This window comes from Anas platyrhynchos, chromosome 1 (genome assembly GCF_047663525.1).
Source record: "Anas platyrhynchos isolate ZD024472 breed Pekin duck chromosome 1, IASCAAS_PekinDuck_T2T, whole genome shotgun sequence".
In the NCBI taxonomy this organism is placed as follows: Eukaryota; Metazoa; Chordata; class Aves; order Anseriformes; family Anatidae; genus Anas; species Anas platyrhynchos.
The window spans coordinates 100,493,780-100,515,190 of NC_092587.1; the positions used below are offsets into that span (position 1 = coordinate 100,493,780).

The 21,411-nt window shown below is 34.1% G+C and overlaps 1 protein-coding gene across 1 annotated transcript in view; it reads left to right on the forward strand.

The window, feature by feature from the left end:
* The window catches only part of LOC106019573 (inositol 1,4,5-trisphosphate receptor-interacting protein-like 1), a 171,388-nt gene that overhangs the window by 69,620 nt on the left and 80,357 nt on the right, over positions 1 to 21,411 (forward strand). The window contains exon 4 of the transcript XR_011804135.1: positions 14,448 to 14,551. The gene's annotated coding sequence lies outside the window, so the exon portion shown is untranslated. The remainder of the gene's footprint in view (positions 1 to 14,447; positions 14,552 to 21,411) is intronic.

Sequence of the window (21,411 nt, forward strand, 5' to 3'; positions counted from 1 at the left end):
AAAGGATGCAAGCAAGAATTACACATATTCAAAGGAAGAAATTAATAATTTGGATGTATGTCTCTTGAAGGGAAAGCACTATTTATAATGTTTGGTGAAAAAAATGAATTGTTTGTAGATTGGTTCCATTCATGATGATAACTATGAAAAATTGTACCCAAGATGCTGAGAGAGCAATGTCATTACCATGAGCAAAGCATCCCCATTTATTGAAGCAGTGCTGATACACTAACTATTCTCTTTTTCCCTGTTCTGATAGAATTGTGTAGCCACAGCTGAGCAGAGGGGCTGTCCCTCTGCTCCACCACTCTGCTTTCAGCACAGGTCTGGTGTCTGTCCCAGAAACACTGGGACTTGCTAGCAGCTCTGCCCCCAACCCAAGAAACCATGAAAGTGAGGGAAGCCAACTGCTCCCCCTCTCCTTTTGTTCCTCTATTGTGCTACTCTTTTGTGGTGTCAGTTGCAAATATGTTTTCATCCTGTTTAAGAAAAGTCATTCTGTGGAATTAGGAGCCAGGTAAACTTTGCCCTCTGGTGACACAGTTAATACAAGAAGTTGTTAATAGCTACTATATAGTGCTGGGTTATCTGAGATGAGGACAGCAGCTGACGTTGAATCCTGTTTTTCTTTCAGAAGAAGACTCAGTTTTGACTCTGTTTTAATTCTTACCATACATTCATTAGCATTTCTGTGAAAACCCATAATTTCTATGGAATTTATGATAAATTAGTGATTAAGTTCTTTGCACAGGAAGAACATTAGTAGAACAAGGCCATATATTTCACATGGGTAGCTGTTCAGAATGCCCTGTGACATGTCCAACAACAACTTTGAACTTTCCAACAGTGCTTGTAGGACAGAAGTGGCAACAAGATCCAAATAGGTGGGATGCTTGAACTTTCCCTCCAGATACAGGTAGTGTTCACCCTCAATACACAGGCCAGTGTGCCCATGATTACCTGTTCTCTGAATAAAGAGCTGTTCAGCTTCAGTGATATTAATCTGACAGTGTTTTATAACTTGTTCCCACTTTAGATTTATAACAACCCAGCCCCCCCCCAAAAAAGTTTAATTTGGACCTGGTTCCCAACCAAAGTTGTACCAATCCTGTGTACAATTACTACTTTTTGTCACGTGTTGTCTGTTAATTTCTAAACAAGTTACATTTAAAAACACTGGAAATTCCTGTGTCAGATTTTAGAACCGCTTTTGACACTCAGAAATTGAAAAGGTTTCTCGCGTCATTGAAACACCAACATTTGGCAGAAGTTGTGAGGGGTACACTGCCCTCACAGTGACACACTGTGACACACTGCTAGAGCAGTAAATCTTGAATTATAATTGCTATGACAATGCAGCTGAAGAAAACACAATGATTACTCATGAGGTAAAATAAATGTCTGTACCTGTCATGAAAAAATCTACCTGTGATGAAAGCTACTTTTTGCATTAAAAAAAAATGTGCTTGAAATTTGCATCCAATTCTATTCAAAATTAATATGGCTTGATATAATTTCTAGACTTTCCTAAATTGTTTCCCAGGATAGTTATGTATGTACATATGCATTCTATTTTTCCACAGTCACCTGAATTAATTCGACATAACAAAAAATCAGTACTCCTTCTATAAGCCAGATGTCAACATCCATTTTTTAAAAAAAAATCGTATTCTTGTCACTCCTTTTCTATGCAGAACTGGTTTGTTTGCCAAAATTAAATGTGTGATATTAGACTATGTGCACGATTATAAATAGATTTATTTGGCCAGTCCAGTGTATTACCAATGCCTTGTCCATGCTGTTCCTTGCAATGCACCTTTCTCATGTTCTGCAACTTTCTGGTTTAGGTAAATGCTGTATTTATATGTTTGATGATATTACTCAGTTCCAGTATGGCAGATTTCCACTAGAATTAAAGGAGAAGAATGACATCAGCCAAATTACTAAACAGTTAGACTTTACCAGGTTCAGTAAGTCTCCTAACATTTGTAAGTAAATGCAGACAAGAAAAGAATACTCAGGAATATGTCATATGCACTAACACCAATTTGCATTTTCCGAAAGCATCTATTTATTGCCATCATTAAAGTAAACAAATAAAGAGTACTGGAAAGGATGTTTTAAATCAGATTGGCAAGTCCTATAGTCTGCTGACAGAGAGGAGAAAGGCTATCATATTGACTGTTTTTGTTAGGGTACATAGGCCTTCTGGAAAAAGGCAGGGGGGAAGGAAGGGGACGCTTTCCAAATTTTCTGTTGGAAAAGTTAGTATGTTTGATGAACAATGCAGAATAACTCATTGCCCTTCATGGAAGAGCTTACAAGAAGAATGAAAAAATAACTTCGTCGGAAAAATAGAAAAAATAAACCAGCAAAGTTGACAAATCACCATCTAGTTACCTATTTTTTTTTTTATTTTTAAAAACAGTGCACAGAATATTGAGAACAACATCCCTTATGTCTTATGAACCTTCAAGTGCAATGCCCTCTATAGATTACACCTATTATTGAAAAACTGTGTACTAAAATTACTGTTTATTACTGGGGGGAAAAAAAGCGGGTTGCAAGAGAAACTCTGACCTAAGCACTTGTTTGTGTGACAATACAAGTTTTCACACTAAATTATTGGATGCATTTGTCAGATTGGGCTAGATAATGTCAATGAAAGAGTCTAAATAAAAGTAATTTTCAAAGATCAAGCCTCTGAAGTCATCTTTTACAACATTAATCTATATGTGACCTGCAATAGAAAATGATAGCACCATAAAATTTCTATGAGTTTCAGTTCCCTACAACAAAAGAATCTAAATGTCATGATTTTAGTTTTGACATCACAAATTTTGTACTTTTGACACTGTTTAATAGAGGTGTCAAAAATGCAAATCAGTTACCATACTGACAACAACCTTTTAATGTTCAGTGAAGAGAGGGTGGAGAAGGAGATGTTAGAGATTTCTTAGATATCTTGAAGGAGGGATGTAGAAATCCCACAAGCAGCAGTTTTGACTGTGTAGCCAAAATCTGAAAAGAATCAAATGTTAAGTATCAAGTTAACAATTTAATAATAATAATAATAACACAACAAAACCCTCTGAAGATGAGTTTGCATTCAGACAAAAAAAAATACACAACACATTTTGTTCAAAATTGTATTTGTTGTTTAAAAAGACCCCTGAAAATGTTCCTCCCATGTGTCTATCAATTTCTATTCCTGTCTAGATTTTTATCATTGTATTTAGACCCTTTCAATCCATTTGTGCTCTGTGGGTGTAAGATGGGATTTGTAGTCATGCAGGAAAAGCTGAAAGTGAAAAAATTCATTTCCTGACATCCTTAGGCCACAGAAAATAATGTCAGTGGAGTGTGAGGGATTTAAGAGAGACGAAGGAAATGAAGAAAAGAAAGGCAGAAATCTACAATATACAAGGACTTTGTCCTAAAGACTTTTGGTCAGAAACAAAGCCTATATGTGCAAAACGTCAGTCAATATGTGAGAACATTTAGGAGACAAATTGTAATACTGCATTTTTTTTTATTTTCTTCCCTGTTTGACACCTGTAGGATGGTAAAGTGTCTTTAAGGATGACACAAGTCAGTTGCTTCAATTCTTAACTGAATAAATATTTAATTCTTTACAGTGGAGATTGGTACCAGATTTGGGTTGACAAAGTTTTGAGATAACTGACCTTCTTTCTATTGGGAAGATTGGGAAGAATACCAAAATAAGACACATCCAGGTTTGTCAACTATTGCACAATTGTCACAGCTCTCCTGTATTTCCATCAGAGAGGACAGGTGAAAGAGCAATTGCTTTCTGTGGAGGAAGTTTTGGCTTAACTCCATGAGAGGGTGTGTAGGATGCCTTATTGAAGAACAGAAGCAGTTTTTCCAAGAGTGTTGTTTGTAAGACCTATGCATTTTTTGTGCTTTCCTGCCCATAAAGGCAAGTAATACGACATCAGAACAATCTCTTGTTTTTGTGTATCAGAGTGAGCTATATTCTGTTCTGCTGCTACCTGCTTTCCAAATGGGATTGGGACTGGAAAATCCAATAATGAAGAAGTTGTGTAGCAGCTTTAGTAACATACTGCTTACCCTGATTAGAGGTCAGGAAAACAGACTAAACAGACTAAATGCTAGGAATTTCTAGGATAGAGAGGAATAGAGAGCAAATGACATAAGTGCTATATAAATCTCTGGTGCCCCTATATCTTGGCCACTTCATGTGGTTCTGCTTTCCATATTCAGAACTGCTATGATAGAAATTGCAAAAGGAAGTATCAAAGATACTTCTATATCAAAGCAGCATCTGTGGGAGGAATGGCTTCTCTGACTAGGATTTTGTTAGATGGAAAAAATAACAGAAAAATGTGATAAAAAGAAAGTCCATAGTAGTCATGTGAAAGCAGGTATATGACATTTTTATTTATAAAATCATGAGAGGGACAGCAAAGGTGAATGGGAGGAAATCCTTCACTGTTAATTCCAAGGTGAGAGTTTGGGATCATCAAGGGAAATGGAACAAAAAATGTTCAGAGCTGAGGATTCTAAAGCAAGGAGATGCAGTCAGGAGGAGTCTGTCTGCTGGAAATCTTCTGTCTTGATTATGTGGAGACAGGCTATGGAGCTAAATATATCTTTCATTTCACCATATTGCTGTGTTTTTTCTCACCTAGCAGACGATGTCAAGAAGATAGACCAAGATTTTGGTTTGAGTGCTCAGAAACAGCAAAGAGAATATGGAATAAAGTTTATGCAATGATAGCAGAAATGCTGTCATAACAGCACTGTACATGGCTATTCCCAAGGACAGCATACATAGAACATAAACTTCCAGTCAGGTTATGTACAAGGAGGAAAAAAAAAAAAAGAAAAAAGAAACAAAAACAATAAACCCCACAAATCGAGTATTCAGTAGTCAAATCCAGTATATTCAATTTTTTTTTTTTTTGAACTGGTATCAGTCAATAGTGAAAAAAGGCTTATTAAATTCTAATTTCAAAACCTTTTTAATTTAAAAGTAAATGACAATATTTATAAAAACTCTAACTGAGAAAATAAAAATGCTTTAATAAATTTAAAGGGTATAAAAATTATCCCTGTGTGGAAATTCAGATTTATGTTAAAAGTTAGCTGAGTTCTTTTAAGGTGTGTAAAAATATTCAATAGTTATGTGTAAGGCAATCTATCAAAGTCATTTGTTTTGCTGTAATACAAGTTTTAATATGCAAATGGAAAGCAAAATCACTGCTACAGCTGCATATAAATACTGTTTCTTGCTTCTCCCAAGTTAATTTCAACACTGACAACAGAGAAATAAGGATGTATTTTGTTTAATATATTTGCCACAGTTCATTTCATTATGGATAAAATTTAGCTATAAGTTACAGAGCGACAGTTTGATTTGGTTTCACTTGAGCATTTGGAAGCTTTTTAACTGAAAAGATACAGTATACACCAGAACAATGCTTTACTTTGTGTTAATATTCCGTATTCAGTTCAAAAATTGAATTAGCTTGAGAGCTTAAACTCCAATAGTGAAGCTTCTACAGCTTAGTGCAGATTTTAATCTATCAAGCAGCTTTACTGGAGCTTTGTTTACAACTTCTTCTATTTATAATATATACTTTGAGATGTCATGTCAATGGCAATTCTTGCAGCAGCAGCATTACTAGAAGAAACTGCTTTATTTCCTGGAAAAGTATGAAAGATCTTGTTATTGGAAAAATGTATTAAGAGAGCCCGAAATTCAGTGTTGAACAGGAGTTCTTGCATCTGAGCTAAATCCCAGTGAATAAATTGGAAATGCTCAATTTGGCTCAAATGTACTTGGATTCAGATTTACAAATAGTGAATAATAATAATTAAAAATGCTACTTTTAAATAAGACTTGAGAATAGGGGCTGGAATTATATAAATCCTAAAGAGTAGCCTGTTCCTGAGGGGATTCTGATGCAGATTTAACTCAATGCAGGATGTGCTTTCAGAAGCACTTCAGCAGTGATAAGATCTTGCAGCAACACATGAGCACATATAATTGCAGGAAAGTGGCAAAAACCAGAACAAGCAAACTACTTTGGGGTGATTTTTTAGTGAGAATACAAAACAGAAAGACTGTGTAAGGCACAGTTATGAAATGGAAGGAAGATGTAATAATGATAAAATTTTAAAGATACATTTTTTTAGATTTTTTTCCATTGCTTCAGTTTTTTTGGGGGAGGAAAAAAAAAAAAAGAGGTAGACAAGAGAAAGACATCATTGAAATGGTTCCAGAGAAAAGACTAGAAATACAGATAGTGGGAAGAAATGATGTAACTAGATTTTGCAAACCACCTGGTTGTTTAATCTTTTGAAATCTATATTTTCATGATCAGTACCATGACTTCATGTTTCTCTGTTTATTTCAAGAAGGAGAGACAACAGATTAGGTGAAGAGAAGAACAGAGAATCTCCATCAGTATAATATTCTGTCAGGAAATGAGGTTTGAACATCAATGCACCACAAATGTATGAAGCATGTTTTCCTTATTGGAAACAGATGTTGCTTTTCACACCTTAAGGTTATACTAATCTTTTCTATTCATTTTTCTACTTTCTTCCATTTAGTTTGTTTCATGGTCTGTTTTCTGTCTTTCATATATGCATATTTTTCCATTCATTTTCAAAAATATTTTTCTATGGTCATTGGGTCATTCAACATGCATATTCAATATTTATGCACTACATATTAGATCCTAAGTAGTGTTAAACAGTTGGATTGCCTTAGATGTCCATGGTATTATTCTTATTTGAGCAAAATGTTTGTCTATGAGACTCTGCCATGGGTCAGTTTCCCATTGTGATAAATTTGATAGAATGATAACAAAAGTTCAGGAATACTTTTAACTGTATTGTTCAGTTTTGAAGCGTAAATGAAATGAATTCTAAGAGAGAACACTAACAAGTATATAAAGCAGTCTCATCTGTGTGATTACATATGTATATGTCATTGTATAAAACTTTGCTTTTGAGGCCAAAATGCCACTCCTAGATTTCCAGATTGCTCTACCTATAAAGCTAGCCGTAATCTATATTGGCAAGCAAAGTACAAGAAGGCACAGTTCTTTTCCCAGTTTGTTGTTGGCAAGGAACTCTTCATCTTAGACATGCACACATACATAAACCCTAAACCTATTGCCATTGATAACAAAATCCAGCAAATATTACTTCATTTATTGCAGCTTTGAAACATGCCTTTGAAATATGACACAGATGCTGGCTAGCACACATTTTAAATGTATCTCTCAAATCTTTGCATCTCACCTTTTTATAGTATCAACATATATTCCTCAGTACTTCACTTGCCAGCACCTAAAAATAATCCCTAAATGCAATGAAATGAGTTTGATGAATCATTGTGACACTTACTTTGAGCTCTTGAAAAATAAGAGGATGATGATTGTAGAAAGTGTTGAATTTATGATAGATTTGTTTAGAAACAATTTTTTTAAAACAATGTAAGTCTACTTCCTTAAGTCTATATTGCTTAAACAGCTAAGAAACCATATTTCAGAGTATTATCAGTGAGGGCTGACTTCTGTTGCAGCTACTGCATTTCTGATAGCAAACGAGGTCAAGGGGACAGCAAGTACTCTTGCTTTCTCAGCAGTGTTCTGGATGAAGGTGCCCAGGTGGGTCAGAAGCTCCTAGTAGCTAGCCCAGTCCTTCCTGATAGCAGCTTCCTGAGGTTTCCAGCCACTCCAAAAAGTCTCAAGCCCTCTCAAGCTCTGCAGAATTATTTAATTCCCTGTCATCATTTTCACCTTTACAGCTTCCAGTCAGAGACCTTCACAGCCCTCCTCTGTCCCACTCCAAGGCTTGACAAACCAAAGTCTACAGAGTAACCAAAACATACTTCCTCTGAGTAATTTGCTCTCACCAACAAATCTGCTACAGACCTCTTTATACCTCAGAACCATCAGCTGCCATGTCACATGCCATACACTTGTAGCTCAGCTCAATGTTGTCTGCTCAAATGTTTGGTGTACTGTAATGGCTGCCAACATCCATGCAACCCTCCCGCTTGCCACAGGCAGGGGAGCTCAGTGTCCTTCCCCAGAACCATCCCTGTCTCTAAAACTCAGGTGTAATTTGTGGTGAAAAAGGAGGAAAGATCTGTGCAGGATCAAAAAAAAAAATAATGAAGGAAAAGCAGGACCATGTTAGCCCTGTTTTGAAGCATCTCGTTTCTACTATGTTTATCAATCTCATTTCCTTCTATTTCACTATACAGCCAAGTCCAGTCCTCTGTATCCTACTTGCAGTGACAACAATGGAACAATGGTCAATGGTAACCTTTCACCTGCCCCCCCCCCAGCAGAGAGATCCTGTGGAAGAGTTCTAGCATGGCTACAAAATCGAGTCATTCAAGGTAACAGGGGTTGCAGGGTCTGATTTTGAACTGCTAGTCTGGGGCTGTAAATCTTCTCAGCACCTTGATTTATGTAGCCTCTCACACACAGTGGGTTATTCAGAAACCCTGCACACAGAGGATTGTAGTTTCAAACTTCCCTGCTTCTTGGGCTGCAATTTCTGTAGTTTCAAACTTCCCTGCTTCTTGGGCTGCAATTTCTGAGCCTCTATGTCCTGACTAGAGGAATGCTTCTCAAATCTGTTTATTCTCGCTTGTCTACAAAAAGATATCTCTCCCTCTATAAATATAAAAATATTAAAAAAAATAAAATAAAAATCAAACTTCCCTCACAATACTATAGTAAAATGAAATTTTTGTAGTAATTCAGTCACACAGGAGAAGGGCTGCATGTGAACTGCAGTTTCTCCAGTGTAACCTACCTTACAGCAACCTTTAGTTGCAAGGGCTAAAAAAGTAATAAATAAATGCAATATTGCTTGTGATTAAAAACAAACAAACAAAATAACAACAAACACTGGCCATTCCACAGAGCTGACAGCCTGTCTGTTTCATCATCTAGCATTTAACTTGAAAGACCATGTCTGTCCTTCTCAAGGAAGTTTATAGCCTTTAAATACTGAAACCAAATGTTTTATTCTGTATGCATTTTTCTTTCTACTAATGTAGGTGAGGACTGAAAATCTCTAATCTTGGGTTTGTTCAGACACCTCATCTTCAAATATACTTTCTTCCTTACCCTTTCGTGTCTTTGGCACAGATGAAAATGGAATAATATATACAGAAAACATTTTAGAGTTAAAATAAAACATTCTCTGGAAATTCCTCTTCTGCAATTACAATGTAGCAACAAACAATTGTCATGAAAATATTGAAATATGTAAATTTAAAAGAATGTTGACTTTGTCAGAATAGCCAATGCCCCCCCTCTCCCTCCTTCAAATGCTTCCATCACATTTAATATAAATTGTGCCTGGTATTTAACTTATGTGTATATATGTGTATATGTGTATATAATGTTTATTATTTTATATATGTATATTATTTTATATTTTTATGTTTATTATTTTGATAATCCTAAAATATTTTAGCTTAATCATAATTTAAAACTTTTCTTCTGCTTTTTTTTATTTAGGGTCAGGGAAAAAAAAAAAGACTTTCTCACTTCTGTCTGACTCAGTCAGAATTTCATGGGCTTTTTTGGTAAACTTTTATGTCGAGTAATTTTCTGGTATAACTTTACTGAAGGCTGGAGTTGTACCTCAGTAAATGTGCTGGCACAGATCCTCTTCTCTAGAAGCTGGGATAACCCATACACCTCAGCATAGTGTAACCACTCCATTAAATTACCACAGCAAGAAATAAATCTGGTTTTGATTTGAAATTCAAAACCTAACTGTCACATCATAAAATCCTAGTGAAAATTGTCAGGAAGAGATTATGTTTGGAGTTTCTCAGTAGAAGATCCTTTTTTTTCTTCCTATCCACTATCCCAAACAAATAGTTGTTTCAGCTGATCTCTTAGCTGGAGTTACAAGACCTTATTTCTGCTCTACAGTTTCCTTCTTTATTCTCCAACATTAATGAAATTCAGCATTGACTGACCCTGATTTGCTCACCATGAAATGCTGTAGTTATGAATTTAATTAAACACAAACAAAAAATTGAATACGAATGACTTTGTTCTGGAACATAACTCGTGTTAACACAGTATACATGTATAATATAACTGTGACTTAAAATCCTGGGAGTTATATTATAACATCTTACCAAAGATACACTTCGGAGTTTTGCTTAATCACAGAAGTTAATTTAAATATGAATTAGAAATATTTATTTAGGGTACAAAAAAAAAAAGCCAACAAAAAAAAAATAGTTTGAAGATAACCAGATGCTAATTGAATTTGCAGTAGCTAGTGATAACATACTGTTATCATATTGTAACTTTCTTAGAAAATTTTAAATAATTCAGAATGCATTAAAATACATACTATTCATTGTTTTGCTTTGAAGCATTACATGATATATATTTATTTAATATTCCTCGTGGTCAAAAAGAAAAGGAGTGATCTAGAGAAAAAAGAATCTATTTTGTCAAGGTAATATGGCTTTGTGAAATCTCCACATTCCTTCCTGGGAACCTGCAGTTTTAGCAAGAGCGTATGGGAAAGCTAAAGTATGCTGTCTTCTTTACAAAGTGAGTAAGAGGTATGTAAGCCAAGCTGCCAAATAGTTGGAGCTTTAATTGCTGTACAGATTTAAAACAAACAAACAAACAAAAAAACCCACCTATATTAATGCCATTATATTCAGGTGTGCCCCTTTATTATAATATGTGCCACTGGCTTTCAAAAAAATCACATAATTTACATCTCTAATGTTAGCATATTCTGAATTTTTCTGCATCTTTGCTTGTTGATAAACTTTCAACTGGTTGTGTAGTTGCTAAAAGGAATTAAATTGTTCTCATTTACACCCTTTTCACACTGCCATATCTTCAAAGAATTCAAGTTTAGGTGATCTATACTAGATAGAAGGATCACTTAAATTATTAAGAAATAAAATATTATTTCCAAGGAAACAAAGAATTATCCCAGTAAATACTTGAACTAGTTTAAAAAAATCATTGAAGATCTCATCCTTGTGTCATAGTTTTTGTACAGTTTCACCTAGGATTTTTTTTCTTCCCTTCAAGTTATTTATAATTTGCATGGGCTTTACTTCACTACACGGTCACCCAGCCACTTCTGGGGAAATAAGGAGGTGCATAGAAAGGTGATAGGAGAAAGTGACAGTAGAGGAGAGGTGTCAGGAGATGCTTCTGTTGGTTTAAAACCTCATTATAATGTACAGGAAACTAGCCTTAATAGAGTGCCAATAATAAGGAAAAAGTACTCAGAATCATGCTTTTTATACCAAATCTACATAGTTTGGTTTAACCCGTTCCAGTTTTAACATTTAAATTAACCAAATGTTTTTGAAATATTTTTATTCCATTAAAGTTTTCAAATCAATAACATAGCTGCTGCTCTCTTCAGCTCTTATTTTTGGTATAAGCAATTTAAATAGTCTTTAATCTGAAAACTAACATATTTTTATAAATGCTTTCCAGTAATTTTCTTTCCCCTTATGTGTGAAATATGAAGGACTTATGGATTGTTTTTGGAGAGAGTAGATGATTCAGGTCCTCAGTAATTGTTACAATTATTTATTGATTGAAAAGTCTTATTAAATACTTATTGAAGTATTTGCTTATAAAATAGAATTCCATTTTATTCAGTTTTGTGTCAGTAATGCTTCAGTCCTATTTTTCTTTTCTTTGTTTCAATTCAGATCTGAACTGTAATAGCTGAAATATAATCAGGTAAACATCTATATTGTCACTACAGTTATATATATCCATACAAATTAACAAACAGAAGTCAATCCTCTAGTTGTGTTGGGAATTAATGGACATAGCTTTTTAGACAAATACATCTCTACTGGCAAGTGGGATCTCAAGAGCAAAGGTAGTCTTTAAATGGAATTGTGGTATTGAGTACTAGTGAAGTTTCTACTTCTCATGGATATGTGTAGCATAAAGAACTTATACTATTAGTTCTTAACTGGGAGAACCAATAATGTCTTGAATTGTGCAGTGTTGCTGTTTAAAATACATTAAAAAATAAATAAAATCAGATTACTCAGAAGCTAATTTCCCTTCACTGAGGAAAGCTCAAACAAGCAAAAGAAAAGCGATGCATCTGTATGTCTATATACTCATACATAAGTGCATATGTCTATGTACATAAGTTCAAAGTGTGATGCTTTTTTTCCAAACAATAGACATTGAAGCTAAGTTCTGTGGTCAACTATTTTATAAAAAGCTTTCAATTGGATTTACAGTGAAGATTTTGATTCCCACTGCTCTTTTAGTACATAATTGAACATGTAATTGCCTACAGTTGAGAATTCACCAGCATTATTTATTCCATCATATAATCTAAATATTTAATTTCATCTGTAATAAATTAAAACTATATTAGATTGTGGATTTCAACCATGTGTTACTCTTGCAACAAGAGAATCATTTCTTCATTAATTTTTTAATATAACAGATGAAACTATTTTGTCACCACAGTTTCTTAGTAATAAGATTTCATCTTAAATTGTGATTTGCCATTCTAGGTTTTATTTATTGGCATATTCTTGACTGTTTAAATTGTCTAAAACTGACAAGAAAAGTTGTAAAGTGGATTAAAATCTGTCTTAATTTTCATGATTTTTAAAAATGCAATTTTTTCCCTCATTTTTATAGTATAATAACTTTTTAGAAGTACAATGAAGCAGAACTTCCATTTCAATGTCTTTAATTCATGTTTTTATAGTGTTGAAATTTGAATGCATAATTGTATTACAAAAAAAAAAAAAAAGAGAGAAGTAAACCATGATTGTAGCTTCCTGTAGTGTATACTAGAAGAACAAACACTGGAATATAGAATTTGTAAACAGGGTACACATAAATAGAAATACAGAAGTGTACTATGAGACAGAAGCCAGAAAATCTGACTTTTTTTTTCTTTTTTTTTTTTTTTTTACATTGACTAGACATAGAAAGAATTTCAGTCGAACTCATACAATCTTCACCTGAGTTTCCCTCCTTTAATGTATGTACGTTCAATCATTGCTGGTGCTGTCTAGGTATACACTGTATTTATCCCTTGTAAGTGCTGCTTTGAGAAGAGAAGTTAAAGGAGATCCTCCAATTTCTGAGCTGAAGCTTGGTGGAAAAAAAAAAAAAGACATGGCAACAGCTCATTCCACTGTGAAAACACATGACGACATCATTCAGTAGCTTCTAAACAGCTTTTAAACTTATATGATTCATGGAATGGGGTAGAAAAGGATAGAAGGAAACACAGAAGGGTGAACTGTGCAGTTTAGCAGTTGGAAGTCACAGTGCTGTAAAGATCCCTACATCATGCTAGAGCTTTGATGTAGCATCACACTACAATATCAAGTTATCATTGGGACTTAAATGACTCAAGGGTAGCCTTGAAGAGGAAAGAAAGAAAATCATTCCTGGTATCCCTGAATAATAATTTGGAAAGGGTTGTGGAAAGTCAGTGAAGAAAAATTTGGTATTTAAAGCTGCTGATGTTTTAACAACCCCCTCCCCCATTCCCAGGCAGACAATGACTCAGGAGCAAACAAGACACTGGTTTCCATTGAGAGTTACTCTTAAAGAAAGTAGGTGCAGCTGACCATTAACGCCAAAATAACATGTTACTGACAGAACTATACATGTAGCGTTAAAGAAAATCATTTCTACTACTACTATTTTAAAATGTGACTCCTGCAGAAAATCACGCAAACAGTCAAGAGCAGAACAACTCTGTCCTTTCATCGGTATACTTTGTTCATAGTTGGTATATAAAATGTTCCTGTATGGAAAAATCTTAAAGGTCTTCTGTGTGTTTTGTGGTTTTGTATTTGTTTTTGTACCCATTACGGTTTGTCCATCACTCTGTTACAGTTGTTCTCTAATATCCATTCCTTGCATTTTGTTCAAAACTTTAAAAAGGGCACAATGCAGTTGGAAACAAACAAACAACAACAACAACAACAACAAAACCAGCAGAAAATACATGTATGCCATAATCCTAGGTTAAAGTTAATTAAACATTTTTACATGAGGTTAGAGTGACCTTCAGCATCTACAACATCCATTATAAGCATTTGAGGATGAGTGGAGGTTCATAGAATGGTATGATTTTTGATACTGTTCATTTTTTGCTTTCTTAGATTGTCACTGTTCTTTTTTTTTTTTTTTTTTTTTTGACAATAAGATCAACAGCAGCTTAAATGGTTTTGGCATTTGGGAAATCATCTATTTCTTTTCCTTGATAATTATTGCTGCTGCAAATGAAATTTGGCCTTTCTTTGCTTATGTCAATACTTAATTCAAACTTTATGATCATCTGTGTTTTTTATGTTGCTAGAATTGAAAGCAAAATATAATGAAACTTTTTTTTTTTTTTTTTTTTTTTTTTCAAAGCAATTGTAAAGTGCTGAGTGAATAGGCCTGGTGAATGAAGAGAAGCAAGAGGTGAAAGTACTCCAAACTGCTCTTCTACATCCAAACAATATTCTTCAGTTCAGGTACACAACAATGTGAACTATGTATACATATTATTTATTTGTATATCCTTGATAGAATACTATAAAAAACTTCTTTAAAAAAAAAAAAAAAAAGAGAAACCTTGTGGCATAGATGTTTTTCCATTATGAACTTCTCTACTCTTCTCTTTCTGATTATCAATTTAGCTTGAGCAGTTTATGATTATTTCTGGCATTTGCTATGAAAATTCTTGCATAGATTATCATTGTGGTTGCAAGATGCCTGCAATTCAGTACTATAGTTCATAGCATGGAGTTCCCAATCATAATTTTGTTGGTTAGACTTTTCTAATTAAGATGAACTGTCTTTTTTCATTGGTAACTAGTACAGGAGTTATTAAAGCTAGCAGAAGCAACACCAGTCTTCTGGGGAATTCTGGTGTTATTTTATATTTGCACCAACTTGGGGTGAAAGTAGTGGAGAAGGACTGGTAGACTAGATTCCCTGGTCCTATTTGCTGATAATACAGCAATGCAGATGAGATAAAATCTCCAAACCTATACTTTGGATTATGCAAATGATTCAAGTTAGCTGTACAAAACGGGAAATCAGGAAGAAATGTTTGATTTCACTAGTGCAATCTTGGAATTTAAGAGAAAAACTTAAAATATGCCATGTTTTTCATGTTTTTGTCATCGTTGTTCTTATTCTGAAAATATTTTATTTTAAGTGGGGGGGGGGGGAAGGGGGAGGAGGGAAAGAAAAATGTAAAAATAAAAACTTCGGTCAATAATAGGGTTATAAGGGATTATATGAGTTTACCTAACCCAGAAGCCTGTCTCATACTGTAGCCAGAAGTAGATACCTAAAACAGAGTGAATATCTATGATCTTTCCCCTAACATTGATTTGCAGCTTAGGAAATTTCTTCGTAAGGCATAATTTTTATGTAGTTAATAGCCCTCTTTCTTGAATTTGTCCTGCTGCTTCTTGAACCTATGTAAGTTTTGGCATTGTCTGTTACCTAGAGAAAGGAGTTCCTCTCCTTAGCTGTAGGTTGTATGAAACTAGAGGATTTTCTGTATTTTTTGTATTCGGATTTGAATTCTTTGTCCATTATTCTGAAAGTTTTGTTATGAACAGATTGCTGCTTAGAAAAAGGGTTCAGAAATTGATGCCAAGCAGGGCTTTACTCTGCAGGAAGTGTTCAGATACTATTTTATTCTACTGAGAAAGCCATGTGAAAATACAGAGTTTATACCAAATGTGAATAGACTCTAACTATTTTGGATCAACTTGGGAATGCCATGTCAGCCATTTTGCCTTCTGTATGGGCGCATCTTGAACTCTACTGCTTCCACCTGCAAGCACAGCCATGGCTTTGTATGACAGGAAAGATTCAGATTCACACCATTTCCCAGTGTGGAATAGTAGGGGTTTTTTTTTGTTTTTCTTATTTTCTTATTCAGGCCAAAGTTGCCACTCTAGCTTCATACTTGAATCTGAGTTTGTTTGCCAAATGGGTCTTATTGTTTGTTTATACTTTTCATGTGTTTGTTTTTTGCTGTTATTCTTGATCACATTAACATCTGGAAGTAGGCAGTGTTCAGCTGCGTGAATGCAAATTCCGAAGCGGGAAGTGCCCTGTGCTATACTGGCACAAGGGGGAAATTGTTCCTGCCCCAGACTGCTTCCAGAGGTGGATTGAAGTATATGGTAGCAAGGAGAGTATTAGAGGGTAGTTTGACGTGAAGAAGACAAAGTGGAGACCAAGTGATAAGGTTTAGAAGGTGAAGCAGAACTCTCTCTTTTCAATGTTTTTAGACTTAACTTTCTAAGTAATTGGTATGACTATGTCTGCCCTTCAAGACCTTTGTTTGAAAATTCATTGCAAGAAAGTGCTTTTTTTTTTTTTTAATATATATGCGGGTACCTTAGCTTTCCAATAAAAACACGTCTCAAACATAGCCTGTGAAAATTGTCTGGTATTTGCTGAATATAATAATCTTTCCTTGGAATTCCTTTGCATAAACTGATTTGCTTGAGTATTCATGTAAGACCATTAAATAAGGAAACATCTACAGAATGACTATCTTATTGATATGGAAATGTGTGAAAATTCTCAATAGAACATCTTTTTTTTTTTTCTCATATTCTCTATTCAGTTTATTTTTTAAAAGGATTTCTAGAATTTTTAGTATAAAAATGTTAGGTTTGAAAAGGAATAGAGTCATAACTCTTTAATTATAAAAAACATCATTTGTCACAGAAGCCAGCAGTGCTGTTCTTCTTTGCATCAGCTGAGAAGCTGCCCCCTGGTATACACATGAACCCTTGTTTATCCTGAATGATGAGAGCAGACCTCTGAATATTGCAGGCAAGAAGGTCCATGCTGTGCAGTTAAGCTACACAAATCTCAGTTTTCATTGCCGGATCCACATCCCATGTAATGTTTCCAGTAGGCTTGAGCATTCTGACACAATTTATATAAAAATCCTGTATGAAAGAAAAATTTAATTTCCTGCTGTGTTGAAGTAGTTTGCAAGGCCTTAAATTGGATTTTATTTCTATGGAACTTCTTATGCTTGTCATTCATGTAGATTTAATTTAGCATGTTTCTGTAGCTTATTTCTGTAGCCTGTATGCATGGCACAATCCCCTCCTTTCCCCCCTCCCCCCCCCCCCCTTTTTTTTTTTTTTGGATAATAACAGCATTTTAGTGGCCTTTACAGCTTAAGCTTTAAATCAGCTTAATTAAATATAAAGGTGGAAAAACAGTTCAATTTTCTTGTTGCATGGTAGCTGTATCTTCCTGCCTGGTAGATTGTTACCTTGTTTTCCCTAAAACAAAAAATGTCTCCACTGTCTGCAGTACATACATCACTGAAAACATAAGCAGAACATATGCCCTTTGTGCCTCCATAAGGGAGATGCTCCAAGGATTGTTTCTTCATGTTTTGTACTGAGCTCTACGAAAATACTGCTAATTATTGCTGACCTAGTCTGTGACACTGTGATTTCAATTGTGCACTTTCAAGCAAAAAGCTGAGCAACAAGCCAGTTCCTTGCTATATCATTATACCCTATCTCACCCTCCTACTTTGGACGCTGGGGGAGAGGATTAATCCATAATGCATTTGGAAAGCATTGTGTGTGACCTATGAACTTTGTAGTTAATCTCTACTGTCTGGAGGAGGAATGAAAAACCTCTCATAATCTGTATTTCTTTAGCTGATACCATTTGTACAAACACATTATATACAGTATTTTCTGTTCATTGATACCAGAGAAAAAGGTCTATGAGAAGAAAAAGATGAAGAAAGCTTTATTGGTCATATAATTGCACATTGCACTGCCCACTGCAGTGGGTATCATCATTAGTAAGTGCTGCTCATCATTAATTAATTATTTTTTTTTTTTTCCACAAGTCTATATAATGGATTTTTAACTGGTCTTTCCTTAGCTATTGTATAAACAATACAAGCATTTTTTTTTCTGCTGGTTTTAAAAGAGATTCACTAATTAGACAATTTGTGGCATTGGGGCAAGTCTGGGGATTTCTTTCTTTGAAAAAGAAGACAGCTCTTTTGCAGTCTCTGTGTCCTTGGAGACTGTTAAGAAGGTTATTCCCTATCAGTTTAGCTGCTTTTCAAATGCTTAGAACAGTGCATTAAAGGAAAAAATAAAAACAACAAAAAATATAATGACAATCTTCTGTCTTTTCTATAATAGAATTGCATTATATCCTTTTTGTTCACATTTTTCAGTGTTTGAGGTTATCATTTTGCTATTGCAAAACCACATGTAATATTGATTATAAACTCTTGCATGAAAATATAAAGCTTACTTTGTTTTTCTTTTAATGGTATTTTGAGATAAAGTATGAGCCCTGACTCATGTTAGGTAGCATTCTTTCTTTCTGAGACTGGTTAATTTCAGTAGGGACACCTGATGACAGAAATCAGCTGAATGCTCAAAACCTGCATTTTATAACTGAAGCTGGTATTTTACTCCAAGCAAAAATAGCTTCATATGGCTAGTCTTCACCCAGACACATTGTATTTTGACATAAATAATCATTCCTTAACTTACTGATAAAACTGAGGAGTTCAAACTTTAAACACCTCATGAATTCTTTCCACCTCATTTTAAAAATTAGGGAATGGTTAAGGAACGACTGGTTGCCCATTTGTACTTTGAATTCATTTGGGAATTTCCAGTTGAATATTTCAGAACATATGCAGAAGTACGCACAAAAGGCAAACGTATATGTGAAATACGCATTTGCAGTACATATATGTATGTATATATAATAAGAAAACAAAACATATGTATGTATTTATAACATCAAGTATCATAATGTGTTTGATCCCAGTGGTATACATCTTTCACAGATGAATATAGTAAAGCTTTATTATTATTATATATTTTTTTCTCCCAGAAGTTATAGCAGATTTCACTTTCCTTCAGTTTAGGTGTCTCATAGCAGGTGTACCGGATTTGATTTTCAGAATAATTAAGGATCTATAACACTTCCTGACTTCACATATAAAAATGGTGCTCTTGAAACCTGTAAAAGTCAGCATAGAAGAACAGTTTCAAGAATGCAGCGGTATGCTCCAACACCGTGACAGATTTGTCAGTATTGGTGACTTCAAGCTGTAGCACATTAACAGTAAAATTGAGCCTTGACATCAAATTTCTGAGTTTTTATTTTGAGTGTTCCATCTACTAGAAATTTACAAAGACTATTCAAAAAATGTGAACTGTTGCTGATTATTTAATGCTTCAATTTTTTTTTTTAGGCTTTATTTGATCAATAACACACAAAGGCAATTTATATTTTTTTCCCTGTGACTGCCTTTGACAGTGAGGTCTTACTAAAATAAACATTAAAAAAAAATAAAAAACCAAAAAACAACCTTACATTTTGTTTGACTTACTACATTTTAAAGACGACAAAATGACACAAATCTCATGCAGTTTACTTTTCTCATTTCTAGTATTTCCCTGCATTTCAGTCACCAGGGTCCTACCAAACTCCTCCTAGTTCTTCTCTCCTCTTTCTCCATTTCAGCAATTGCATGCACCTTCAACAGCTCTCTGTCCATGTATGTAAAAATCTTGACTTTAGTAGGATCAGAAATTTATAATCAAGTGTTAAATGACTACTGTGCTTATGTGCACAGTCCCTAGGAAGTTGCCATGAATATTCCTGTTCTTGCATGAAATTGTAATAGAGCATGACAAGGATTTCATGGAAACATCCAATGTTAATAATAGTAAGAACAACTACAATAACAGCAGTAAGATCCTTTATTTAAAAAGTAAATTAAGATGTATTACATGTAGATAGATAGCAATTGTATTTAAAGCAGACCTCAGATTTTTCTCCCCTGCTTTCTTGTTCCTCTGGAGCTATTTGTGTATTCTTTAGTGTTAGCCTTGGTCCAAGACTAGGACTTGCCGATTTTATGGTAACATGAATTAAGATGACTTGCCTTCTGTTTTATACAACTACAAAAAGAAAATCAATTCTTCATAATACACTTTCACATTCTTTAAGAGCTTTTGGAGTGGACACGGTACTTTAACTTATTAAAATATATTATTGGGCACTTAGGTTTGTATTTGCCTAACAATATCTATGTAGTTTTCCTACTGATAAGCCCAGCTACCATTATGTTTTTTCTCTTAAGCAAATATATTGAGAGTTTTAACACTGTCTGTGTGATCTCAAGGCTTTTATTTAACAAAGACTACTAATAGTCAAACTTCTCCAATTACAACAAAAGTAGATAAAATGAATGGTCAGCTTTTCCATTTAAAAAATTAATTTATAATTATAATAATAAAAAAGCATCCATAAGTACAACAAAGTACAACACACGTTTTTTGTTTGTTTGGTTGGTTGTTTTTTTCTTATAGCTAGGTCACTCATTTATATCATCTTTTGATTGATTTCTCATTTACTTGCAGCTGAAGTATGTTTTCGAATCTTTTGTATAGGTTTAATCTTGTGATGAGAATCACACGTTTGACAGTAATAATTTTATAAGCATTGCTCACAAAATCATCTATTCATCTTTAAGACCTTTTTAGCTTTAATTTTTTTTTTTAATTCTTTTCATTTAAAATGAATTTAAGTGCTTTAGACTTTGATAGACTATCAAACTTAATGTATAAAAATTTATTATCTTGGAGCGCAACAATAAGATCGTTTGTGTTCAATATATGGAAGAAAAATACATTTAAGATAATCTCTTTTACAAATAAACACATCAATACAAACATAAGGAATATGAATATACACAGTACAAAATAGTTTTTTGATTAGCATGCAATATGTTCTAATGTATAAAATGTTATGAAATGCATCCACAATTTAGGAAAAGAAAATCTGATAGTGAAGGCTGTTTTTTTTCTTTCCCCAAAAAAACAGATGGAGTTGCAGTTTCTTGCTCTTACAAACTACTAATAAATGTACAATTACTTCTGAAATTTTCTGCATCAGCTACACAATCTGAAAATAATTACATAATATAATCTTTTTTGTTTTGTCTTGTCAGAGAAACTCCTAGTTATGACTCTGCTATAGTTTGGATGCATCTTATAATAATCCATTTTCTTTGTTTTTATTGTCTTTTCCATTGTATGGTGTTCTGTAGCATTGCTGCGTGGTTTCTGTTCAAAGGGTAAAGGTTTACTCTTACTGACAAATAGCCTTGTTTTTAAGACAACTACTTGTCAGTGACATAACCAGATCTGGCTGGCATGATTAAGTATAAAGTTACTAGTCTATTGACAAAATTCTGACCTCAGTCAGAAAATCATTTTTTTTTTTTTTTCCTCAGAAAGGAAAAAAAAAAAAAAAAGGCCAGTTTCATAACTGTACTTAAGTT